The 7,297-nt window shown below is 38.6% G+C and overlaps 1 non-coding gene across 1 annotated transcript; it reads right to left on the bottom strand.

Moving 5' to 3' along the window:
- Positions 1 to 5,844: 5,844 nt before the first annotated feature.
- On the bottom strand, positions 5,845 to 5,981 carry LOC114111110 (small nucleolar RNA SNORA51). The gene has a single exon (XR_003587235.1). It is a non-coding gene; the product is annotated as a small nucleolar RNA SNORA51 (small nucleolar RNA).
- Between the last annotated feature and the right edge of the window lie 1,316 nt (positions 5,982 to 7,297).

Here is a 7,297-nt window from a genome sequence, read left to right as displayed (position 1 = left end):
GTCAGGTGGCCAAACTATTGGAGTTTCAGCTCAGCATCAGACCTTCCAATGAATATTCAGGAATGATTTCCTTTAGGATGGACTGGTTGGATCTCCTTGCAGTCCAAGGGACTCTCGAGAGTTTTCTCAAACACCACAGTTAAAAAGCATTAATTCTTCAGCTCTCAGCTTTCTTTATAGTCCAACTCTCGCATCAATACATGACTACTGGAAAAATCATAGCTTTGACTAGACGGACCATTGTTGGCAAAGTAATGTCTGTGCCTTTTAATATGCTGTCTAGGTTGGTCATAACTTTTATTCTAAGGAGTAAGCGTATTTTAATTTCATGGCTGCAATCACCATCTGCAGTGATTTTGGAGCCCCCCAAAATAAAGTCTGACACTGTTTCCATTTTTTTCCAATCTATTTGCCATGAAGTGATGGAACCGATGCCATGATCTTAGTTTTCTGAATGTTGAATTTTAAGCCAACATTTTCACTCTCCTCTTTCACTTTCATCAAGAGGCTCTCTTTTTCTTCTTCACTTTCTGGCATAAGGGTGATGTCATCTGCACATCTGAGGTTATTGATATTTCTCCCAGCAATCTTGATTCCAGCTTGTGCTTCTTTCAGTCCAGCGTTTCTCATGATGTACTTTGCATACAAGTTAAATAAGCAGGGTGACAATATACAGACTTGACGGACTCATTTTCCTATTTGGACCCAGTCTGTTGTTCCATGTCCAGTTCTAACTGTTGCTTCCTGACCTGCATATAGGTTTCTCAAGAGGCAGGTCAGGTGGTCTGGTATTCCCATCTCTTTCAGAATTTTCCACAGTTTATTGTGATCCACACAGTCAAAGGCTTTGGCACAGCCAATGAAGCAGAAATAGATGTACTTTTGGAATTCTCTTGCTATTTTGATGATCCAACACATGTTGGCAATTTGATCTCTGGTTCCTCTGCCTTTTCTAAATCCAGCTTGAACATCTGGAAGTTCATGGTTTACATATTGCTGAAGCCTGGCTTTGAGGATTTTGAGCATTACTTTGCCAGCATGTGTTCAGTTCAGTTCAGTTCAGTCGCTCAGTTGTCTGACAGTTTGCGACCCCATGAACCGCAGCACACCAGGCCTCCCTGTCCATCACCAACTCCTGGAGTCCACCCAAACCCATGTCCATCAAGTCGATGATGCCATTCAACCATTTCATCCTCTGTTGTCCCCTTCTCCTCCGGCCCTCAATCTTTTCCAGCATCAGGGTCTTTTCAAACGAGTCAGCTCTTCCCATCAGGTGGCCAGAGTATCAGTAGCAGTTTCAGCTTCAACATCAGTCCCTCCAATGAACACCCAGGACTGATCTCCTTTAGGATGGACTAATTGGATTTCTTGCAGTCCAAGGGACTCTCAAGAGTCTTCTCCAACACCACAGTTCAAAAGCATCAATTCTTTGACACTCAGCTTTCTTTACATTCCAACTCTCACATCCATATATGACCACTGGAAAAACCATGTGAGATGAGTGCAATTGTGCGGTAGTTTGAGCATTCTTTGGCATTGCCTTTCTTTGGGATTGGAATGAAAACTGACCTTTTCCAGTCCTGTGGCCACTGCTGAGTTTTCCAAATTTGCTGGCACATTGAGTACAGCATTTTAACAGCATCATCTTTTAGGATTTGAAATAGCTCAAATGGAATTCCATCACCTCTACTAGCTTTGTTAATAGTGATGCTTCCTAAGACCCACTTGACTTTGCATTCCAGGATGTCTGGTTCTAGGTTGGTTATCTCACCATCATGATTATCTGGGTCATGAATATCTTTTTTGTATAGTTTTTCTGTGTATTCTTGCCACCTCATTTTAATATCTTCTCTCTTAGTTCCATACGATTTCTGGCCTTTACTGTGCCCATCTTTTCATGAAATGTTCCCTTGGTATCTCTAATTTTCTTGAAGGGATCTCTAGTCTTTCCGATTCTATTGTTTTCTTCTATTTCTTTGCATTGATCACTGAGGAAGGCTTTCTTATCTCTCCTTGCTATTCTTTGAAACTCTGTTCAAATGGGTATATCTTTCCATTTCTCCTTTGCCTTTCACTTCTCTTCTTTTCATAGCAATTTGTAAGGCCTCCTCAGACAATCATTTTGCCTTTTTGCATTTCTTTATCTTGAGGATGGTCTGGATCCCTGCCTCCTGTTCAATGTCATGAACCTCCGTCCATAATTCTTCAGGCACTCTGTCTTGGTACAGACCAATCATTCTGAGTTTTCTTTTTATATGCATCAAAGAAGAGCTAATTTGGATCAAGCTCTGACAAGAATTGAGTTCAGATTGTCAGCCCACTAATAAGACACATTCTTTGGTTTTATACATGAGTTGTCTAGAAGGCAACACAAGCATTCGGATAATACTTTTGATCTTCCCTATAAGAAAGATCACATACCTTCTCTCAGAGACAGAGGTACCTCCTTGAGGCAAAGACTGTCAATAAAGCAGCCTAAAACATTAGTAACTTACATTTATTAAGTGCTTATTCTATGCTGGGCATTCTGTTCAGCATTCATTTCCTTTAATCATTATGGCATTATTATGCTAACATGCAATAAAGAACCTGCCTGACGATGCAGGAGCCTCAAGAGATTCTAGTTTGATCCCTGGGTGGGGAAGTTCCCCTGGAGGAGGAAATCTCAATCTACTCCAATATTCTTTTTTGGAAAATTCTGTGGACAGAGGAACCTGGCAGGCTGCAGTCCATGGGGTTGTAAAGAGTCGGACATGACTGAGCGTGAGTATCATGATAATGATTATGATGCAATAATGTAACAATTACTATTATCCTTTTACCAGTGGGGAAACTGAAGCTTAGAAAGACCAAGGTAGCAAGGAGCAACTTTAAATCTTTTGGAGCATTTATATGAACATTTGCTTGTATGTGTGAATATCTGCTTATATGACACATCTTTAGGTATATTTCTAGGATTTATATATGTCTATACATGTACTTAATTTCTTCACATTGAACTGAAATATAATCATATAGTTTATCCAAAAATATAAATTTAGCTGTTCATCAATTAGTTTTCCATGGTGGCTTAGATGGTAAAGAATCTGCTTGCAGTGTGGCAAACCTGGGTTTGATCCCTGGGTTGGGAAGATTCCCTGGAGGAGGGCATGGCAACCCACTCCAGTATTCTTGCCTGAAGAATCCCCATGGATGGAGGAGCCTGGCAGGCTATTGTCCATGGGGTCACAAAAAGTCAGACGCAACCGAGCAACTAAGCACATCATAGCTCATCAATTAACTCCAGAATTTGTCACTGCAGGAAATCTAGGAAAGCTCCTTAATGAAACTCAATTCCACAAAATATGTAGATCAGGGATTGACAAACTTTTTCTGTAAAAGAATAAATGGTTTAGGCTTTGCAGGCCAGACTATCTTTGCTGCAACTGCCATTGCGATTGCATAAAAGTAGCCAGAGACAATATGTAAACAAATGAGCAGGTCTGTATTCCAATAAAACTTTATCGACACAAACAGAAAGTGGGGTAGGATTTAGCCCTTGAGTTTAGTTTACTAATTCTTGATATAGGAACAATATACATTATAATCAGATGTATGCAGTATATTGTACCTGAACCGTGAACTTTCAGATGTTCAAGCTGGTTTTATTTTTATTTTTATTTTTTTAAAGGATTATTTTTATTTTTTTAATTTATTTTTTTTAGTTTTTTATTTTTCAAATTTTAATATCTTTAATTCTTACATGCATTCCCAAACATGAACCCCCCTCCCACCTCCCTCCCCATAGGCAGAGGAACCAGAGATCAAATTGCCAACGTCCACTGGATCATCGAAAAAGCAAGAGTTCCAGAAAAACATCTATTTCTGCTTTATTGACTATGCCAAAGCCTTTGACTGTGTGGATCACAATAAACTGTGGAAAATTCTGAAAGAGATAGGAATAACAGACCACTTGAACTTCCTCTTGAGAAACCTATATGCAGGTCAGGAAGCAACAGTTAGAACTGGACATGGAACAACAGACTGGTTCCAGATAGGAAAAGGAGTATGTCAAGGCTGTATATTGTCACCCTGCTTATTTAACTTATATGCAGAGTACATCATGAGAAACGCTGGACTGGAAAAAGCACAAGCTGGAATCAAGATTGCCTGGAGAAATATCAAGAACCTCAGATATGCAGATGACACCACCCTTATGGCAGAAAGTGAAGAGGAACTAAATAGCCTCTTGATGAAAGTGAAAGAGGAGAGTGAAAAAGTCGGCTTAAAACTCAACATTCAGAAAACGAAGATCATGGCATCTGATCCCATCACTTCATGGGAAATAGATGGGGAAACAGTGGAAACAGTGTCAGACTCTATTTTGGGGGGCTCCAAAATCACTGCAGATGGTGACTGCAGCCATGAAATTAAAAGACACTTACTCCTTGGAAGGAAAGTTATGACCAACCTAGACAGCATATTGAAAAGCAGAGACATTACTTTGCCAACAAAGGTCCATCTAGTCAAGGCTATGGTTTTTCCAGTGGTCATGTATGGATGTGAGAGTTGGACTGTGAAGAAAGCTGAGCGCCAAAGAATTCATGCTTTTGAACTGTGGTGTTGGAGAAGATTCTTGAGAGTCCCTTGGACTGCAAGGAGATCCAACCAGTCCATTCTAAAGATCAGTCCTGGGTGTTCTTTGGAAGGACTGATGCTAAAGCTGAAACTTCAATACTCTGGCCACCTTACGCAAAGAACTAACTCATTTGAAGAGACCCTGATGCTGGGAAAGATTAAAGGGAGAAGGGGACAACAGAGGATGAGATGGTTGGATGTCACGACTGACTCGATGGAGATGAGTTTGATTAAACTCCGGGAGCTGGTGATGGACAGGGAGGCCTGGCCTGCTGCAATTCATGGGGTCGCAAAGAGTCAGACACGACTGAGCAACTGAGCTGAACTGATGCAGTATATTACTAATTTCTTTGTACTTTTTATAAGTATACTTCTCATATAAGTATGATATTCAGCTGGTCTTTGTGATAGTATTCTGAAATTCACTATGACCATTATTATAGTTTAAAAAATAATAATTAAGAATTTAGTTAGATATTACATATTCATTGTATATAAATTTTATGGCATATAACTACATGAGTTTCTTCTGTTATAAAGAAAGTTTTAATTCACACTTCCAATAGGTTAAGGCGGATGAGTTGGACTTTCAGAGGAAAGATGCTGAGATTATACTTATATTTGTAGGTAGTGGTGGTTCCGTGGTAAAGAATCTGCCTGCCAATGCAGGAGAACCAGGTTCAATCCTTGGTTGGAAAGATCCTCTGAAGGAAATGGCAACCCTCTCCTTGCCTGGGAAATCCCATGGACAGAGGAGCCTGGTGGGCTATAGACCACGGGGTCGCAAAATAGATGGACACAAATTAGTGCCTAAACTACAGCAACAGAAGTGACTCTTTGCCTTTTGATCTATTTGTAGATGCCTTACACAAAGAGTTTAGATTTAAAAGTTATTTCTGGCTGTTGTTAGTAATATAAAATAGATTTCTTTTCCCAAGAAGAAAAAGGAAGATTTTTCATCATTCACGATGTGCTTCTAAATTCCATTTAGCTTGGGTAATTAAAGGTTTGGATTCTTTCTACTAAGTTTCTGGCTTTCAGCACTGCCATTTTTCTTTTCTTGGCATTTTTAAAAAATAAAGATTCAGGAGATGCTTAAAAGGGTGGAATTCTCTGTATTTTTCTTAGCATTAAGAAATACACTTATTCATTGCCAATGTTTTTTTTTTTTTAACTTTCACTTTATTTTAAAATTATTTTTACTTTTAATTTATTTTTATTTATATTCCATGTCCCCCCATTCACAATACAGACCAGGCGAAGGGCCTGCCTGGACTGAGGTGTACATGGGGTAGGTTTACTCTGCCTCCTGTTTCTATATGGTCAGGGTAAGAACACAGCCTTCAGTAAGCAACAAGATGGCTGATGCTAATATTTTAGATTATTTTACATTAATGATTCCTACTACTGCTAAAAACATACACACACAAACTCTTACAACACTAATATTCAATACCAAAGCTCAAACATTGCAAATACTGGAAAAGATGGCAAAAAACCAAATGCCCAATTTCAGACATCCTAGAACTTTTCTGATAGTTTTTACACATCCATTTCATGACCTTGGGAAGCTTCAGAGGCCTTGACAGGGACGTTAGGATCCTAGAAGTCTGGACTGGAGTTCCACCTCTCAGCTAATCTGGGCATAAGTTACATAAACCCTGTGTCTTTACCACTGACTTGAGATCAATGCTGAGCAAAAAATAAAATAATATCTGATAGAGTGTGAGTGGGGTATGTATTTCTTCTCTTCCTTTTAGAAGGTGGTGTCTCCCTCCTTTTGAAAGTCACCTATTTATTTTTTATAATTTTTTATAATACAGTATAATTTTTTAAAACCAACACTACTCTTTGAAAATGAGAATGCTATTGAAGAGAAAATTACTCAAGTAAAGAAACCAAGGCAGAAAAGGATTAGAGGGTGTATACTGAAAGATTTGCTTAGGAACAGATTTTTTCAAAGAGAGTGAGCACCCTCATTTCCTCTCACTTGAATCCTTTAGTTGTAGCCCAAGATAGAACTAAAGGTTAAAAGAAGGTAATTACTGATTATTTCGAGGGTAATTATAATGAGCTGAGATAACAGAATGATCACATTTCAAAACTTGATACTTTTTTTTTTTTAAAGCAAAGAAAATGATTTCATTAAGTGGTATTCAAAACTGTTCAGGTTGGGAATGATGTTTAGAGAGACATAGATGACAAAATCCACTTGAATGCAGAGTCTTGCATGTATCTGCTGAAGCATCCAGGAAAATGGAAGGGATATGCATGAGGTTGGAAAATATCATTTTATATATATATATATAAAAAATTGGACATCACATGCCCTCAGGGGCAGCTTTTGAGAACACCAACTGAGCTGCTTCTCAGGTTTGTGGCAGAAATTGAAGTCAAAGACAGGAATTTTTCATCTGCAGAGTTCCTGATTCACAAGGAAAGCAAGAACTTTCTTTGTAAATTGATTTTTGAGTTTCTCATCTGAGGTGTGAAAGAGACCAGGGTATTGTTTTCCTATTAAACAATTTTTTTTGGTTTGACTATTATTTCCTTTTTCTTTGGAGATAATCAAATCCCTTAACTTTATTAGACTTTCAGTTTGACATTTGGGATGCCAGGGAGTGATTTTCTTAGTAAAGAAGGTTTTGTTGTTGTTTAGTTATTTAGTCGTGTCCGACTC

This window comes from Ovis aries, chromosome 26, assembly GCF_016772045.2.
Source record: "Ovis aries strain OAR_USU_Benz2616 breed Rambouillet chromosome 26, ARS-UI_Ramb_v3.0, whole genome shotgun sequence".
Classification (NCBI taxonomy): domain Eukaryota; kingdom Metazoa; phylum Chordata; class Mammalia; order Artiodactyla; family Bovidae; genus Ovis; species Ovis aries.
This window is presented reverse-complemented; position numbering and strand designations above follow the sequence as displayed.